At 35.9% G+C, this 18,310-nt stretch overlaps 1 pseudogene; it reads left to right on the top strand.

Moving 5' to 3' along the window:
- The first annotated feature begins 12,512 nt into the window (after window positions 1-12,512).
- LOC106841157 (tubulin beta chain-like) lies at window positions 12,513-13,432 on the top strand (annotated as a pseudogene).
- Window positions 13,433-18,310: the final 4,878 nt, after the last annotated feature.

Genomic DNA, 18,310 nt, shown 5'->3' with positions numbered 1-18,310 from the left:
TGAGCTAACATCTATTGCCAATCTTCCTCTTTTTGCTTGAAGAGGATTGTCCCTGAGCTAACGTCTATGGCAATCGTCCTCTATTTTGTATGTGGGACACCACCAAGCATGGCTTAAGGAGCAGTGTTTAGGTCCGCTCCCGAGATCTGGACCTGTCAACACTGGATGGCAGAAGCAGAGTGCACGAACTTAACCACTAGGCCACAGGTCTCACTGTGCTTTGTAACTTTTGGCAATTGAGGGTTCATGGAGACTCTTCTGACTCATTACAATTTTAGTGCTTTCAAGCCACTTTTTTCTCTCCCTCTAACTTTTCCATGTTGCTATCCTTTCTTAATTTACCTAAGTCTTTTCTGTCATTCATTCAGTTGATTAAATCTTACTTGGTGCAAATAACATACTATAAATATACCAGGCTTTGGGAATAAAAGATAACTCATGTTTGGTTTCTGAGTTCAGACAAATATGGAATACAGAAAATAAAAATAATCTTTAATAGAGAGCTTGTTATACAGTATTGGGTGTTACATAAACACAGAATCAGAAACCAGAAGAAAGACACCTAATTAAAAAAATCTCTAAGTCTTTTATTTTAAAGAAAGGCTGTTTGAGAAGGTAAGAAAAGGAAAAAGAGGAAAGAGAAGTGATGACTCTGGAAAATGGAGCAGAGTATTTAAGAACTAAGAGCCTCAAGAAAGCATTGGGCTTTTTATTTTGCAGAACTAATACTCATAGACAAGACAGGCATGAAATGAGGCTGAAAGGGTGTGTGGGGAGGGAAATGAGGTGTTTCTGCTCTGGGATTTGACTTTAATTCTGAAGAATAGAGGGAGTCAGCAAAGAGCTTTAAACATTAGAATAGTGTGATGAGATTTATGTTTTAGAGGAAGAAAAATCTAACGCAACACTTAAAATGCATAAAATGGAGGAAAGATGGAAGTCCTGGGGATTAGGTAAGAAACTGTTAGAGTAGCCTGGAGACAGAGAGAAGGGGAGGAAGGGAGTAGGGATGATCAGGGTCAAAAAGAGAAGAAAGAAGGGAATGAAGAATATTTAGGTTGTGGTGTCAACAAAACATGGACATAAATTGTGTGTGAGAGTAGAGATAATAAATGGAAATTCAATTACTCTGTACCCAAGCAACTTAGTAGAGAAGGATGTCATTCAGTATTACGGAGAATACAAGAGCATATTGGCTGTTATGCTTAAGGTAGGAGGCTAGATATTTTGAGTTCAATGTAAGATTGTTAAACTGAAGGCAACTGATATCCAGTGAGCAATTGGCTATAATCTTCTGTAAAATTGACGAGAAGTTTGGCATGCTTATAAAATTTGAGTGTCATCAGGACTTAATTGTTGATTAGAAATCACGAACATGGATGAGTTAACCTAGGGAGGGTAAATTTAATAAAGAAAGGGAAAGAGAGGAGAAAACCAAAGTGAATATAATAAGGGTGGCATGCAAAGGTGATATACAGAGATAAAAATTGAGCTAGCAAAGGTAAGGAATAATTGGAAAAAAAAACTACTTATATGCAAAAGTATGCATAGTATCCATATTTAAGGAGCCAGAGAGCAAAATTACATTGTGAAGTTTAGTAGAAATCATAGTGATTACTGATAGCACCAAGCCACTGAGAAAAAGGAAAGTCATAAGTAGAAGTACACAGTTGGGAGTGTCTATTTTAAATAACTACACTTGCAAAAAAGAGAAAAGCAAAATTGTGAATCTGTAAAATTTGGTCTGGGCAGAAAATAGAGGGAATTCCTGGATGATGGTCTCAATTTGTTAGAGTGTGTGCTTGTGTATATGTGTGTCTATGTTTGTGTGTGTGTGTGAAGAAACACAGCAGAGGTGCTAAAAGTGAGCTTGGTGTGAGTGTGAAAAATTGGCTAGTTGAGAAAAGTTGCTGGCCAGGACCCCTAGGAAGGTTTGGGAAGTGGTAGTGAATGACAGCCAAGACTACAAATAAGTATTGGTGCTTATGTGAACAACTGTGTGTTTTCCTCCAGCAGTGTTTAGGAATTTAGTGTTAGAGCAGACGAAGTAGAAAGTTGGACTTATATAGGTGGGTGGTTTGAAGTTGGGAACATTACAAGTGTAGAGAATGGAGACAGGTTAGATTAATGATGAGAATGATCACGGAAGTGTTGGGAAAGACTTAAAATCAGGCATGGATTGAAAACAAGAGAAAAATGCTGTTGATAGCTTCATAGCAGTAAAAAATAATTTTGTGATAAGTAAAAACATCAGAAATTTTGAAAGAGAGTATCAATTTAGAACTTCATTCTCTGTGTTGCATTGGGCAGTAAGTACTATCAAATTTTCGTCAAAATCTCTCTAACACATCACTTCTTTACTGTTTGTATTCAATTTTCTCAAAATTACCAAGGTTTTCAGGGCATTATTGACTCCAGACTCTTTCTACTCAAGACAACACTGATTCCACTTACTTCTCTTTCAGTGACAAATTCAAGGCAAGCATATACAATAAATTCCTGGGCTGCCATTATCTTATTAAAACAGATCTTTATGCTGACATCAATCTCATAACTTTGTTTCTAAACTCAATGGAAGATTTGAGCCCCCCTTCCTTTGGCGTCCACAGCTCCACCTGCACACTGTACTCACATTTTAGTGGATCCCTAAGGACCTTCTTCCATTATATGTTGATAGCTTCAGCACAGAAGTCTTTTATACTCTGAAACTCTGCTTCTATTTTAAATGGTAAAAGGGTTTTTTTTCCCCTAAAAATCCCTCTCTCCAAATCCAATTTCAGTAGGCCAAATGGTTTCGCCTGCAGTTATGATTTCCCACTATCTTTTATACCATGCACCATACTGTCTCAATGTGCTTCACAGCAAATTTCTAACCTGGCCTTGCTCTGCTCACTCTGTAATACACAATAGATATTTAAGTGCAGTGTTACAATCTATTTTCCACACCTATACAAGAAAGAGAAGTGCACTTGAGTAAATATGCTTTCTGGAGGACTAGCTGGCTCCTTATTAACCAGGTTTCCTCGTGAGACCCGTATAAATCAAGGCTCTTTGTGACACACACAAGTGCTTTAGAAGTTGGAATTGACAATTAGAGCAGGTTTAGATTTCTCAGTCACCCCACTGTAAATCTTTATATAGCCTGAAAACACTTTTTACAGGCCTAAACATCATTTAAGTGATGAAAAAGGATGTTAGCTATAGTTACCACTGAACTATTTTATGCCAGGTTATTCAAGTTTCTTGGCACAATTTTATGGAAAAATTACTTTGCTGAAACATACACATTCTAACATGGCAAACCTTGAGAACCTGTGAGGAATGACCAAACTTTATACTGGGCACACATTGGGGCCTAGAAAGAAGCATAACAGGGTAACGAAGTCTCTGGAATGAAAATCATCCCAGCTGTCTTAACTAACCAATTTTGCGGCATTGAGAAAACTCTTCAGTTCTCTGTTTCTCTAATTGAAGAATGAATGAATTATAAAATGCAGGTTTGAAGATAATTCCTATTCTCAGCTTCAATCACGCCAATACTTTCCCAGCTTTCAAACTGGCAAAGTGTTCAGATGATAGCAATGACAGATTTCGGTTTGAAATCACTTTTTAATTTTGCATACAAAACATGGCAACCATTTCCGGTCCTTGATGATCAGAAGGAAAATTTGACCCTTCACGTTCTCTGTTTAGGCTTCATTCAAACCTGTGTAATCTAGATTGAATAACATTGCACCTTCTGAAAAACACACCAATTGGTGATAGGAAGTAGACTCTATATAAAATTATAACTAATATCAAATACAGATTGCTCAGCACATGTACTAACCGATGGCTTTCAGAACGATAATAAGAAAACCAGGTCAAGTGACCATTCACAGCAGTCTCATCTTCCTTTTCATCTTTGATCTTTCACTTTGACTTTATTAATAGGATATATTGCTGTTTTGGGGAATTAATATGATGGAATAATTGAAAAAATATCCTTCATGGTAAAACACTGAAACATGATTATTTCTCTACAAACAGATTTGTTTTATTAGCATCTTAATCAAAAGTTAAGATAAACCAAAATTGAAAAAGCTCCATGCAATTAAAGTTACATTTTATATTTTAATTATTTAAGAAAAAAATTCTTTCTGAAATATATGATTGAAAAATAATGTTTTTAAAAAATTACATTGTTTTGCTTGTATATACTTCGAGACCTAGATATATACTTCTAGGCTTTTGTGATGTTACATGTTCCCAAAGAATGTTGTCAATAATGTCTAAATGTTTCAAAACTCATGTCTGTGAAATAAATGATCTTAATTTATGGACATTATGCAAATTTGTTGTCTCATTTCCGTACTGTCTTTTTTTCCAGTTCCAGCACCAAATTTTGCTTTGCAAGACTATAAAACTAAAATTTCATTTTCTGAAACGTTTTGAGTGAGCATGAGCCACCTTCACATCAGCAAGGAAACAGGGCAGCAAAGGGGACCACTGCTTGTGACCTAAGTCAAATCACTAAAATCGTCACAGCCAGAGAATAAATACTGCCATTTTCCAGTTTGGGGGTTAATTTATTTATTTTTCTACACAGCAATAACTAGTTATAATAGGTAGGACACTATGGATTCATAAGACAATCTCCCTGTACTTAAGCAGGAGAAACTATCATCTTCACTACTCAATAAGGTCTCGGGCTCTAAGAATCAGTAGGACCACAGTTCTTTATAAAAGCAGACATCCTTTTTGTGGTTTTTCCATCTTCTATCCACTGCTCAAGCTTCTTCCAAATGAGTCTTCCACCTACTGACAGTGTGGTCCTTTCCTTTTATTATTTACTTTTTATTGAAGTAACATTAGTTTATAACATTATATAAATTTCAGGTTTACATCACTATATTTAGACTTCTATAGAGACTACACTGTCAAAAGTCTAATTGCCAGCCCTCACTGTACAAATTATCTTTACCCCTTTAGCCTTCCACCCACCTGCCTTCCCCTCTGGTAAGCTCCATATCTATGTGTTTGTTGTTGTTTTATCTTCCACATATAAGTGAAATCATATGGTATTTGGCTTTCTCCATCTGCTTTATTTCTCTAAGCATAATACCTTCCAGGTCCTTCCACACAGCCACTATGGAAAACAGTATGGAGATTCCTCAAAACAGTAAAAATAGAGCTACCATACTATCCGGGTCTTCCACTTCTGGGTATTTAGCCAAAGAACATGAAAACACTAACTCAAAAAGATATATGCATGCTTATGTTCATTGCAGCTTTATTCACAATAGTTAACTTGGAAACAATCTAAGTGCCCATCAATGAACGAATGGATAAAGAAGATGTGGTGTGTGTAAATATATATATATAGGAATACTACTCAGCCATAAAAAAAAAAGGTGAAAGTGTGGTCTTTGATCCTTTTGGCTTCTTGGAAGATGCTCAGTCCCAGCTGGAGACCTTTTGTAAGCTTAAGTCTTGTCTACAGGTTCTTCAAGTGACTTGTGGTTATTGACATCAGCAAATCCCCCCAGGGTATATGAAGCTTTAAAGGACCACTTATCACACAGGTTTGCAGACTCGACTTAGATTTTGGTCTCTCTGTTTCTTGTTTAATTTCTTGAGAATTTAAACAAGATTTACTTATTCATCCTTTATCTCTGTTTTCAGTGGTAACATTTTGAAAACACCTAATCTGTCATATTGCCTGACATAGAAGTGTTCGCTGATTTTTACCTCTCATCTCCCATTCCTGTTCTCTAACTCCCTTGGACAAAGCACAAAGATCCCCTAACATCAGGATGAATGCCTGGCCTCTATTAAATTTCACTATAGTAACACCTAAGGCAGTAGTGAATCCGTGATTTTTGTTCTTTGGCTCTCCCTTTCCTTCTAGTTCTTAAAGATTTTTCTATACTACACTTATATCCATGGCATTTTGCAAAGTATTAGGCACCAAGTAATTGCTCTATAAATACACCAATGTCCTGACGATGACATTTAGAGCAAATTTAAAAGATGTCTGATTAAAACGAAAGGTTCCTTCTGTTCCTATTGTTGTAAAATGAATGACAGGTACAAAAATCAGATATACTCCATGATTAAGAGAGGATAAGAAAGAGAAATGGTGGTGTGGTCGAGTATATTCAAAGTAAGAATAAATAAACTAAGAATCCAAAGATGGCAAAATCTTAATAGAAACACTCTGATTATAAACTGCTCTCCATATTTATGATGCAAACACACACTCTGCACAGCTGTTCATGTATTTCGTTTAAACATACAAAACTGTTATTTTCTGACCCTCAACTTCTTTTACTAGATAAAAAAATGCCATCCTATTTCTCACTGCAGAGCTTTTCATATGTTGTCCCTCTGCCTAAAATTCATCTCCTGCTCACCTGAATCACCTCATTTTTTATATTACTAACTTGTCTCCATTTTTCATGGTTCAAATTAAATATTATAACATCAGGAAAGCCTTACCTGGCCACCAGTCTAGACGCTTGACCTTATTATTCACTATTTCAGCACACTATTTGTTTTCCTCATAACATTTATGAAATATGTCATCACGTGTTTCTCTTTACCTGTAATTAATTGATTTATCTACTTCACTGTTTATAATTGATTTATATGCTTAATTATTTTCTGTGCTACCCCATCCTAGGTTGCAGACTGTCAGAGTTTTGTTCACTAATAATGTTGTCAGCACTTAAGACAGAATCTAGTCATCTAGTAGGCTCTGAATAAGCGTTAATTGAAAAAACAAAAATGTAAATCTAATTGTATATGGTATGCTATCTTATTCATCAGAGACGTGAACTAATCTCTTTTCATTTATAGGAAGAACAACAACTCGACTCATTGTACCATACTTTACTCATAAAATCCCCAGTTCTCTGTAAGCACAGTTCACCATCTGCTTTTACAGGACTACTCACCAAGGAATATTTGGAAAGAAAATATCCCCATCAAACGTCTGTTCATATCTTGCCCTTGTTCTGTTCAGTGTAATTTGTTTGGCCTTAGTTCATTGCCATCAGGCCTCATGCAGAGAACTCTAAAGAGATGAAAATGGAACGTATTTCACAATGACATGAACGAGTTTGTATATTTTTAATGAATAAATATCCTATGTGTATATGTCTACTCAATTTTACAAAAATTAGATAAAGAAGCTTTGTCTTATTGAATTTTATAAGTATGACAAAGAAATCTGTGACATTGAATTGATTTATTTTTTCTAACTAGATTTTCTTTACTTTGTGTGAATTTCAATTATTTAATTTCTGCAATTGGAAAAGATATTAAATTTTAAGTAATTAATTAAAAGATCACCAAATCTGATGTGTTACTTTTCCTTTATGTTACCGATGAAATATCTAAATTTACATCATTGTCTCTTACCATTATAAATTAAATTTAAATCATCTTAGTTATAACAACTAAGTTAATAGCAAAATAAATTGCCTAAATATTTTTAATGCTGTAGATAACTGCCACTCTGAAGACTAGCAAGAATTTTATCACAGAATACATCCAAAATTTTATGGATAAATCCCACTTAGTTTTTCTTTATATATATTTTCCTGTATCTTATACCACTATTTTCATATGTTCTACAGCCATTCTTGTCAATATTGTTTTTCATAAGAAAACCATAGCTCAAGCAGTTTTAAAATAAATGGTGTACCTAACAGAGATTATATTTTTCTGCTGAAAACTCATCCTATGAAAATTTGAATTTACTTTACAAAATGTTAGAGTAAAATGCTATGTATTAAATAATTCATGTACACATTAAACAAGAAAAAAATTCAAATCACTATAATATTAACTCAAAATTAAAATTACTCAAACCCAATTCCTGTAATACTCCCTTGATTTAACATTTAATAGTTTCCATTTTAGTTCTGGTAATTTTAAATGAAATTCTAAAAAATATTTTTAAAATTTCCTTCTTGAATTATTAACTCGAGATTCTTTCTATTTATTTCCTTCTCTGAAATATGAGGAATTTTGCCTGAGGGCACTTTTTTTACCTTTTCCCACCTTTTGTCATTAAACGATTTTTAGTTTTTTCCATATATTTATCTTTTAATTTTAAATAATCTATTTAAATCTCTATTTCTTATCTCTCTAAATGAAGACCGATATCCTCATGTAAGATAAAAAATACTAATACCTACTAATACTAATACATTTACCTACTTGAATTCTCCCCAACTCTGCCTTCCAACTTTAGATATTCAGACTACTAAAATTTCATTGATAACGTTTATCATATTTAAACTTTGTCCTCTAATAAAAATGAAAATACCCATGTTTTGTCTCAGTTTGATTCTAATATTTAAACAATATTGAAAGAAATGGCATTTACATTGTTCATGTAAATATTATTTGTCACGTAACTGGACTGTGCACAGAGAAGAAAGAACAGTATAGAGAAGAAAATCTAATTTCAGCACAAAAACTGGGAAGTTTAAAGAAAAAGACCAATGTATTTTTAGGTTAAATGTATCACATTTTCTTTTTTTTTAATCACTTTATTGAGGTGTGATTAACATACAAAAAGCTGTACATATTTAATGTATACAACTTGATGAGTTTGAAGGTAAGTATACACTTGTCAAATCATCACCACAGTCAATGCCGTAAACACATCCATCACCTCCAAAGGTTTCCTCTCATCCTCTTTATTTATTTATCTTAAGAATAAATGTATTACACTTTCTTATACTAAAACTCGAGTTGCATTTTCATTTTGCTTCAATTTGGATTATAAGTTTTGTGCAACTTTTGCTTTTTCTGGAGTTTAGTTACTTTTGACTTTTCAGGTTTGACAGAAGCAGCATAAAATACTCTTGTGACATCCATGTCATTTTCCAGATTCGTTGTCATAGTACTTGGTTAATGGTCTATATAACATTGACTGCTTTCTAAAGGGCTTGTCATTTGTTCCTGGAATGCTTTCCGTGGGAATTCCTGTTCTTCATTTCTGATTTTCTTGATTCCTTTTCCATTTTGCTGGAGCATATGTTCAAGCAATCTCTTTTTCTGGAAATGATAGATAACAGATACTCTAAGACCTTGCATGTCTACAAATATCTTTTTTTTTCTTCTGGTTTTAAGTTTTCTAGTTATGTTATTTGGGTTCAAAATTAACTTCTGTCAAAATTCTGGGCAAATTTATATATTTTGTGCGTACCATGAAATATTTTCAAGGAGAAGTCTGGCATTGCCTGTATTTGCTGTTGTTCTTTTCATGCTTTTATTTTTTAAAGCTTCTCTTTGTCCATGTGATTTGAAAATCCAGTGCTTGTGTTTAGGAAAAGAGATTGTAACATTTATTTTGGGAGTCATTTAATGGACACATTTAATCTAATGGCTCATATTGTTTCTGAGTTCTGATAATTTATTTCTAATATTTCTGTTATTATTTTCTATATTTCAATCTTTTTGATTGTTGGTCCTACTTGGATTGATATTTTATATCTATCAATTTTCTGTGATATTTTTCATAATCATTGATTTTTGCTCTTGGTTCGGGAAAATTTTCTCAATGTTACCTTACCAAACTTTAAAAATTAAAAAAATTAATCATGATTTTAGACTTAGAGTTGCAAAATAATACAGACAGTTCTACTACTTCCTTCTCCCGGTTTCCCTTTGTGAATATTTATCTTACATATTATAGGATGATTGTCAAAACTAAGACATTAACTTTGGTGCAGAGCTATTAACGAAACTACGAAACTGACTTTGTTACAGTGCTATTAATTAAACAGTGGAATTTGTTCACATTTTGTCTTTCTTTTTCCCCTCACTAGTAGACTTTTTCTGTTCCAGGATTCAATCCATCATTTCATCTTGCATTTAATGGTTATATCTCTTTATTCTCCTCCAGCCTGTGAAAGTTCCTCAGTCTTTTCTTGTATTTCAAGAATTTGAACATTTTGAAGGATAATGGCCAGTTTATTTTTACAATGTCCTTCAATTTGAGTTTTTTCTGATATTTTCTCATGAGTATACTGAGATTACGCATTTTGCGGAGGGGTACCACAGGAGTGATGGTCCTTTCTCAGTGCACCATGTTAGGGTATGCATTATATCGATAAATATTACTGTTACCTTACCTTGGTGAAGAGTGTGTCTTTCAAGATTCTGCACTGTAAAGTCACTATTATTCCTTTTGCAATTACTAAATAATTGGGGTAGACATTTTGAGAAATACAACCACTTCGGCTTAAATGTTCACTAATTTTATCACCTGTTAAAGGGTTTTGCGTGCAACAATTATTTCTAGGATGTTCTTTTGATGATTTTCCATATCCCTCACTCCTTCTATATCTATTCTTCTATAAGGAAGAGATGTCCTTTACCCCATTTATTTGTTCGGTTATTTACAGCCAAATGGACCCATGGATATTTATTTTATTTGGGGGTTATAATCCTATTCTGGCATTCCTTATTTTGTCACTCAAGTTGTTCCAACTTTGTCCATTGGGAGCTCTTTCAAGTTGGCTCCTATGTGCTTTTAACACGCCCTTATCTATTTTTTAATAAATATCTTTGGTCTCTGATACCACTAGATGCTCTAGGCTAATATCGTATTTTTCTCACTACAGTCCTGAAATCAACAACCTCACCAAGGAACCCTGGATCTTTTTATTGGAAAATTATATTTAAAAGCCAAGATCTGGTCACTAGATGTGCTTATTGCTGCTCCTCTAGTTTCTCTCCATGAACAGATCTAAGAATATGTATTTGCCAATTCTTGCATAAACACAAATCTATAATTATGTATGCTGGTATATATGTACACAATCTGTCATCTATCTGTCTATCTATCATCTATATGTCTATACTGATAGTTACTCCAATCCAGAAACACAGGGTTTATTCTAGTATTCCCCATTTATTTATGACTTTTTTCCCCAATGGGGAGAAACTTGACTCTCATTATGTACAAAAAATTTCCTTATTTGTTTAACTTCCCCATAAAAATGAAGTAGTTTTAGATTGGTTTAGCCATGTCCAAAGGAGAAACACGTTCACCAACTAGAGTAGAGTGTCTGGATACATTTCTTTATATATTTACCCTTACACTATCTAATCAAAACACTGTTTTCCAAAGCTATTTAGAACAGCTGCTTTTATCCCCTTTCTCTTCAGTATGGTTATGCGACCCAAGTGTAGTTCAGTTATTTTATCACACTCCATCTATCTCATCATCTTGATTTTTTAAAATTTATGTATATTAAAAATCACTCTTGGGCCTGGCCCGCCAGTGTAGTGGTTAAGTTCATGCGTTCCACTTCTTGGTGGCCCAGGGTTCGAAGGTTTGGACACCCGGCACAGATCTAGCACCACTCATCAAGCTATGCTGTGGCGGCATCCCACATAAAATAGAGAAAGATTGGCACAATTGTTGGCTCAGCAACAATCTTCCTAACACACAAAGAGATCACTCTTTGTGGTGTATGGTTCCATGGGGTTTGACAAATTCATAGAGCTGTATATTCATAACTACACTTTTACAGAACAGTTCCATCATGCCAAACCCTGGTTCATGCCTATTTTCCATCCTTATGGTTTTGCTTTTCCAGAATATTATATATTAATGGAATCATACAATATTGGTGTGTAACTTCATTCACTTGGTCAAATACATTAAAGATTTGAGAGTCATCTACTTTTAAAGCTATATCAATGTTTATCCATTCATTGGTTGAAAGACATTTGTTTCATTTCCAATTTTTGGTGATTGTTGTTTATATTTACAGTTGTTTATGTGTGTGAACATAATTTCTCCTTTGTTTTGGAGTAATACTGCTGAGTCATATGGTAAGTAGGATTATATTCAACTTCATAAAATACTGCCATAATGTTTTCCAATGTAGCCATATGGTCTTACATTTCTAACAGAAATGTATGAGATTTCTAGTGCATAGCATCATTGGCACCACTTGATATTGTCAGTATTATTATGGGTTTTTGTTTTCTTGTGTTTGGCATTTTGATAGATGTATAGAGTTATCTCATTGAGGTTTTGATTTGTAACTCCCTAATGATTAGTAATGTTGAATATGTTTTCATATGATTGTTTGACATATCTCTACCTTCCTTAATTATACATGTGTTCAGATATTTCACTCATATTGTTTATTAGGTTCTTTTTCTATTGTTGAGTTTTGAGAATTTTAATACTCTCAAAATAATTCCTGAACTGGAATTTTGATTCACAAACATTTTCTTTGAATATATCTCTTGTCTTTTCATTCACTTAACAGTACCATTTGCGGAAGGATAATCTTTAGTTTTAATAAAGTTCAATTTATCATTTTTTCCCTTATGGATCATTCTTTTGGTGTCGTGTCTAAAATCTCTTTGCCTAAACCATGGTCAAGTAAATTTTCTCCTATAATTCCTCCTCAAAAGAATGTTTTGTAGATATTTTATAGTTTTATATTTTTCATTTAGGGCTACAAATAATTCTGCATTATTAAGATGTCTTGAGGGAGGAGGACGAGAGCTGTCACCGCCTGCAGAGCTTCCAGCTGACCCACTCTCTGGATCTGGGATGGGTATCTTCCCGATCAGCATGATCTGGGAGGAGTACCTGGATGGATCATGAAGGCATTCAACGTGGTACCCTTCCTCAAGTTGTGCGACATGGTGATGAAGCCCCACAACGCCACCCTCTTGGTCCATCAGATTGTAGAAGGCACAGAGACCTATTGCGTTGATAATGATGCCTTTATGACATCTGCTTCAGAACCTTAAAGCTGACCATGGCCACTTACACTGACCTGAACCACCTGGTGTCAGCCACTATGAGTAGGGTCACCACCTGCCTACGCAACCCCAGCCAGCTCACTGCTGACCTGTGCAAGCTGGTTGTCAATGTGGTCCCCTCCTCTGCCTGCAGTTCTTCAGGCCCAGCTCCGCCCCACTGACCAGGCAGGGCCAGCCAGCAGTACCGGGCCTTGAGGGTGCCAGAGCTTCCCCTGCAGGTGTTAGAGGCCAAGAACATGATGGCCGCCTGTGACCCCTACTACAGCCGCTATCTGACCATGGTCATCACCCTCAGGGCTGCATATCCATGAAGGAGCTGGACGAGCAGATAGAGCAGATAATGTCCGAAACAAAAACCGTCAAGTGGATTCCTAATTATGTGAAAACAGCTGTCTGTGACAACCTTCCCCTGGGGCTAAAAATGTTTGCCACATTTATTGACCACAGCATAATATACAATATTTCATATATTATTTCAGATGGTGGGAGCTTACCACTGAGGGCTAGAAGACTGCTTGGGAGGGCAGCCACCAGACCAAGGTGTTATCGAAGGGCCCCCCCCAGAAGGAGTGGCCACAGTGAGCTCATGTGGGCTTCAGCCAGGTCCTGTCCGACAAGGGGACCCACGTGGAGATGAGCGTGGCCGCAGGCCCCCGGCCCTCTGTGTTCTTGCTGGCATGGAGGATGAGGGGCGGTAGGGCCTACAGCTGGTCCAGAGAGGGCAGGCTGAAACGCTGGGCGGAAGGAGAGGAGCAAGCTCAGGAAAGGGAAGCTGCTGATCGACGTGACCCTGCAGACCTGTGGGATGATTCAGGGACGACACCCTGGACACCGCGCCCCTGCCCGGTTCCACCAGATCTAGCCTCCCCCTGGGCCCACTCCCGGGCCTCGTGCGGAAGCTCTTCCCCAAGCTCAGCATCACCTGCTGCGCTTCAGGCTGGCCTACGGCCCCGATGCGGAGCTCAGCGCCAAGGAGTTCAGCTACCACCGAGGTCTGAAAAAGCGGGTGGAAGTGGGGAAGTCCGGGCTCTTCTGCCCCAAAATGCTGCTGCGGTGGGGCTCTCCAAGAACCTGTCGGTCATTGCCCAGGGCCTGTCCCTGGAGCCCCCGATGATGATCAGATATGGCATCAACAATGTCCTGGAGCTGGTGGGCCACCAGGTGAATCTGCAGGTGGTGTACAGCAGTCCCTGTGCTGCCCGAACGTGGAACTGGGCTTCAGGTATAGATGGAATTTGTGAGATATAGATGGAATATATATATACAGAGAGAGAAAGGGAAATGGAGAGGGAGAATCATCCAATGCATTACTTTATAACTCTGTTTAGAAATGAGTTGACTAAATTTGGAGGCGTCTATTTCCAGACAATTCTATTCCATCAATCTATGGATCTGTCTTTTCACCAATTCCACACTGTCTTGATTACTGTAGCTTTCTAGTAATTATTTAAATTGAGATAAATTTATTCTGCAGTTTCAAAATCATTTTTATCTATTCAAGTTTCTTTGTCTTTCCGCACAAATTTTAGAGTCAACTTGCATATATCTACAAAAACCCTGCTGGAATTTTAGTTAAAAATTACTCTGAATCTACAGATCAAATTGCGGATAATTTTTTTCTTAAAAATATTGTCTTCCAGTCCAAGAACATGGTATATCTCATCACTTATTTGTTGTTTTAGTTTCATTCATGTTTTATAGTTTTCAAGATAAAGATCCTGAAAATATTTTCTTAGATTTTTGCCTAATATTTCAATTTTATTTAATGCTATGGTAAGTGATATTTACTTTTTTAATTCCAATTGCTCATTCCTACTAGATAGAAATAAAATTGATATTTTTATGTTGACTTTGTATGCTAAGACTTGATAAACTCACTTATTAATTATAGAAAAATTTCTGAGTTTTTCAGATTTTCCACACAGGAAGTTATTTTATCTATAAATAGAAAACGTTTAATTTCTACTTTTATATTACGTATGCTTTTAACTTCTTTCACTTGATCATTGCACTGGCTAGCATATCTGGCATAATGTTGAATGTGAATCAGGAGAGTGTTCTTGCCTTTTTCTTGATTTTAGGAATAAAGCATACAGGACTTCACCAATAAGTATGATGTTAAAAGTAGGTTATTATACCGGCCAGCCCAGTGGCACAGTGATTAATTTCACCTATTCGGATCCCAGTGGCCCACCACTTTAAAAGCCATGCTGTGGCAGGCGTCCCACATATAAAGTACAGGAAGATGGGCATGGATGTTAGCTCAGGGCCAGTCTTCCTCAGCAAAAAAAGGAGGATTGGAGGCAGATGTTAGCTCAGGACTAGTCTTCCTCAAAAAATAAAAAAGCAGATCATTAATACTCTTGTCAGGTGAAGGAGTTCCCTTTCATTCCAAGTTTATCATAAATTGATGATGGTAATTTTTTTCCAAATGCTTTCTCAGCATCTATTGATAAGATCTTGAGCTTTTTCTTCTTGTCTGTTAATGTGATGACTCACAGATGTTGAACCTGCCTTGAATTATTGGAATAAATTCAATTTTGTTGTGATGTATTATCCTTGTAATTTATTGCCTGATTCCATTTGCTAATTTTTTGTGGAGGAACTTTGAGTTTATGTTCCTAAGAATATTGATGTGTACATTTATTTTCTTGTAATATCTTTGTGTCCAGTACTGGTACTAGGGCAATGCCAGCCTGATGAAAAGAATTGGGAAATAGTTCCTCCTCTCATATTTTCTAGAAGAGGATATGAAATGTGCAATGTTTGGTAGATATCAACAGTGGAATTGTTTGGGTTTGAGTTTTTTCTTACTCAAAAGCTTTTACATATGATTCCATTTCTTGAAAAAACATAGGGCAATCCAAGTTATATATTGCTTCTTAATAGAGATTTGATAGTTTGTGTTTTTTCAAAGAATTATGTCAATTTTATGTAGGCTGTTGAATTTGTGGGTGTAAAGTTGTTGATAATATTTCATTATGGTCCTTTATAAAACATGTAGGGTGTCTAATAATATCCTCTTTGTCATTCATTGTATTGATAATCTGTGTCTTCTTTGTTTTTGTGGTCAGTCTGTGTAGATATTTATCAATTTTATTAAAACATTCAAAAAACTGGTTTTGAAATTCTTGGATTTTTTCTATTTACTGAATTCAGTATCATCAATTTTTTCCATTTATTCTTTTCTCCTTTATATCTGAATTTGGTTTAGTTCACTCCTCTTTTCCTAGTTTCATAAGATTGAAACTTAGATCACTGATTTGAGGTGTTTCTTCTTTTCCAATACAAGCATTTAGTGCTATGACTTTCGCTCTAGGTACTGCTATTAATGCATCCTCCAAATTTTTGATGTTACATTTTTACTTTCATTCATTTCAGCATATTTTTCCTCTTGAGTGTTTTGACCCTAGGTTATTTAGAAGTGGGTTATTTAATTTCAAAATATTGTGGATTTTCCACATATCTTTCTTTTATGACTTTTTATTTCTCTTATTTTCAAGCACTTATTTGTATGATTTCTAATCTTATTGATTTGTTAACCTGTTTTATGACCCAGAATAAGGTCAATATTGATGAATGTTCCATGTATATTTGAAAAGAAAGCTTATTCTGCTCTTGTTGAGTGCAGTGTGCCATAAAAGTCAATTAGGTGCATTTGATTAAAAGTGTTCTGGTCTATTTTATCCTACTTATTTTCTCTGCAATAACCCAATCAATTAATTAGAAAGTAGTATTGAATTCTTTAAATATAATCGTACTTTTTCTATTTGTTTTTTCACTTTTACCTTTTTTTTTTTTGGAAGCTCCATATTTAGGTACATTCAAATTTAAGATTATTATATCTTCTTGCAAAATTGACAGTTTCATCATTATATCATATCCTTCTCTACCAGTGATAATATTCTTTGAACTAAAGACTACTTTGTCTGATATGAGTAGAGTAATCATCTTTAAGGATGTTACCCTGTGATAAAGTGTAATCTTTCTTTTGGTTAATGTTTGCTTGATACTTCTTTCTCCTTCCTTTTTCTTCTGATCTCTGTGTTTGTATTTGAAGTGAGATTCTTACGGACAGCATATATTTGGCTTTGGGATTTTCAATCAATCTGGCAATCATTGTCTTATTGGTTGGAAAGTTGGGCTGGGTTTGAAGTTTGTTGCTGTTATGGTTACTCCCAGGACACCACGCTCTTCAAATTTCTGTGGCGATAACTTGCGTTTAGGGCTGGCCTAGTTTTCCAGAGCCCCGCCTGCTTGGCTGTTTCGCATCTTCCCTTTCTGCTGCACCTCAGAGAGAGTCTCTGTGTGTGTTCTTCTCCTGTCCCTCCAGCAGTTTTCTCCTGTTCCTTCTCATTCCACACTTGGTAGGTTGGTGGTGGGAGGGGCTGTGGGGATTGAGCATTCTTTGTGTTCTGATTAAACCTCAGTTTAGGCAAGCTCACATCCCTGTGTCTTGGGGGTGTGGCATTCTCTGTTTACTTGCCCCTCTCCCAGCTGCAGTTGCGGGCCCAGTGCCCATTTCTGCCACTCACCCAGGAATATTTTTTCCTGTTCCCTGACAGTGTTTGTTGCCTCTCTCCTCACAGGTTATATAGGGGAAATATAGGGTAGGTTGGGGTGAAGGTTCTGGGTGGAGTTTCCTGCCTTGTTCACGTAGCTGCACTTTCTCTCTCCCAGGCCGGTACCATATTGAACATTTTTTAGGAGTCCTTCTGATACTCTCTGTGAAGGTCTAGTGGGTCTTGTTCAGAAAGAGAAGGGGGATTTCCCCAAATTCTCTGGTCCTCCAGGGGCTTCATACCGCCCAACACACTGCACTTGGCCTAAATCAACTTATCGACTATGCTGGCTGAATCCTTCCTACAGATGTGTGGTGTATCTTACCTAGATAAGCATGTGCTCTCGCTTTCTCTCCCAGAGGTGCTGTATTTCCTTAGATTTGAGGCCTGTTCTTTGCTCTGCAACCTCCACTCTCCAATGGGTTTGAAAAAAAATCATGAATTTGAAAGTAAAAAGACTCCTTTTAGCTGTCTATGTCCCAGAGCAGAAGCTAGGTGAATTATATAAAATATTTTTAATTTCCAGAAATCCTGATTTTCTTTTTTTTTTTGCTTTAATTAGCAATCTAATCTTGCTTTAAGGATGTGCTATCTTCTCTAATCTGTCTAAGAATATTGATAAGTATTTTAAATGTCATATTATATTTACAAAATTATTTCTCCTTTCTCCACTGTCATCTGTTCTGTTTGTTCATTTTACACATTCGGTCTTGTTTTATTTTTCTTTACTGCTAATTTTTGGATTTACATCCCTATTTATTTCATTATAATGAAAGGGACTGTACTTATCTTCTAGTGTATTTCCCCAATAATCTTCTCCTTAGAATGTAATACCTGCATAGAAGCCCTTTGTACATGTTTCAAAAAAGGCTTTACTTAGATGCATAGATGGACAGGTTGTAATAATGTCACCTCCCTCCTCCAAAGCCAAATTAAGATGAGATTTATTCTGA

Source organism: Equus asinus, chromosome 9 (assembly GCF_041296235.1).
Source record: "Equus asinus isolate D_3611 breed Donkey chromosome 9, EquAss-T2T_v2, whole genome shotgun sequence".
Taxonomy (NCBI): Eukaryota; Metazoa; Chordata; class Mammalia; order Perissodactyla; family Equidae; genus Equus; species Equus asinus.
The sequence above is the reverse complement of the archived record's forward strand: the minus strand, read 5'-3'. Positions and strand labels throughout refer to the sequence as shown.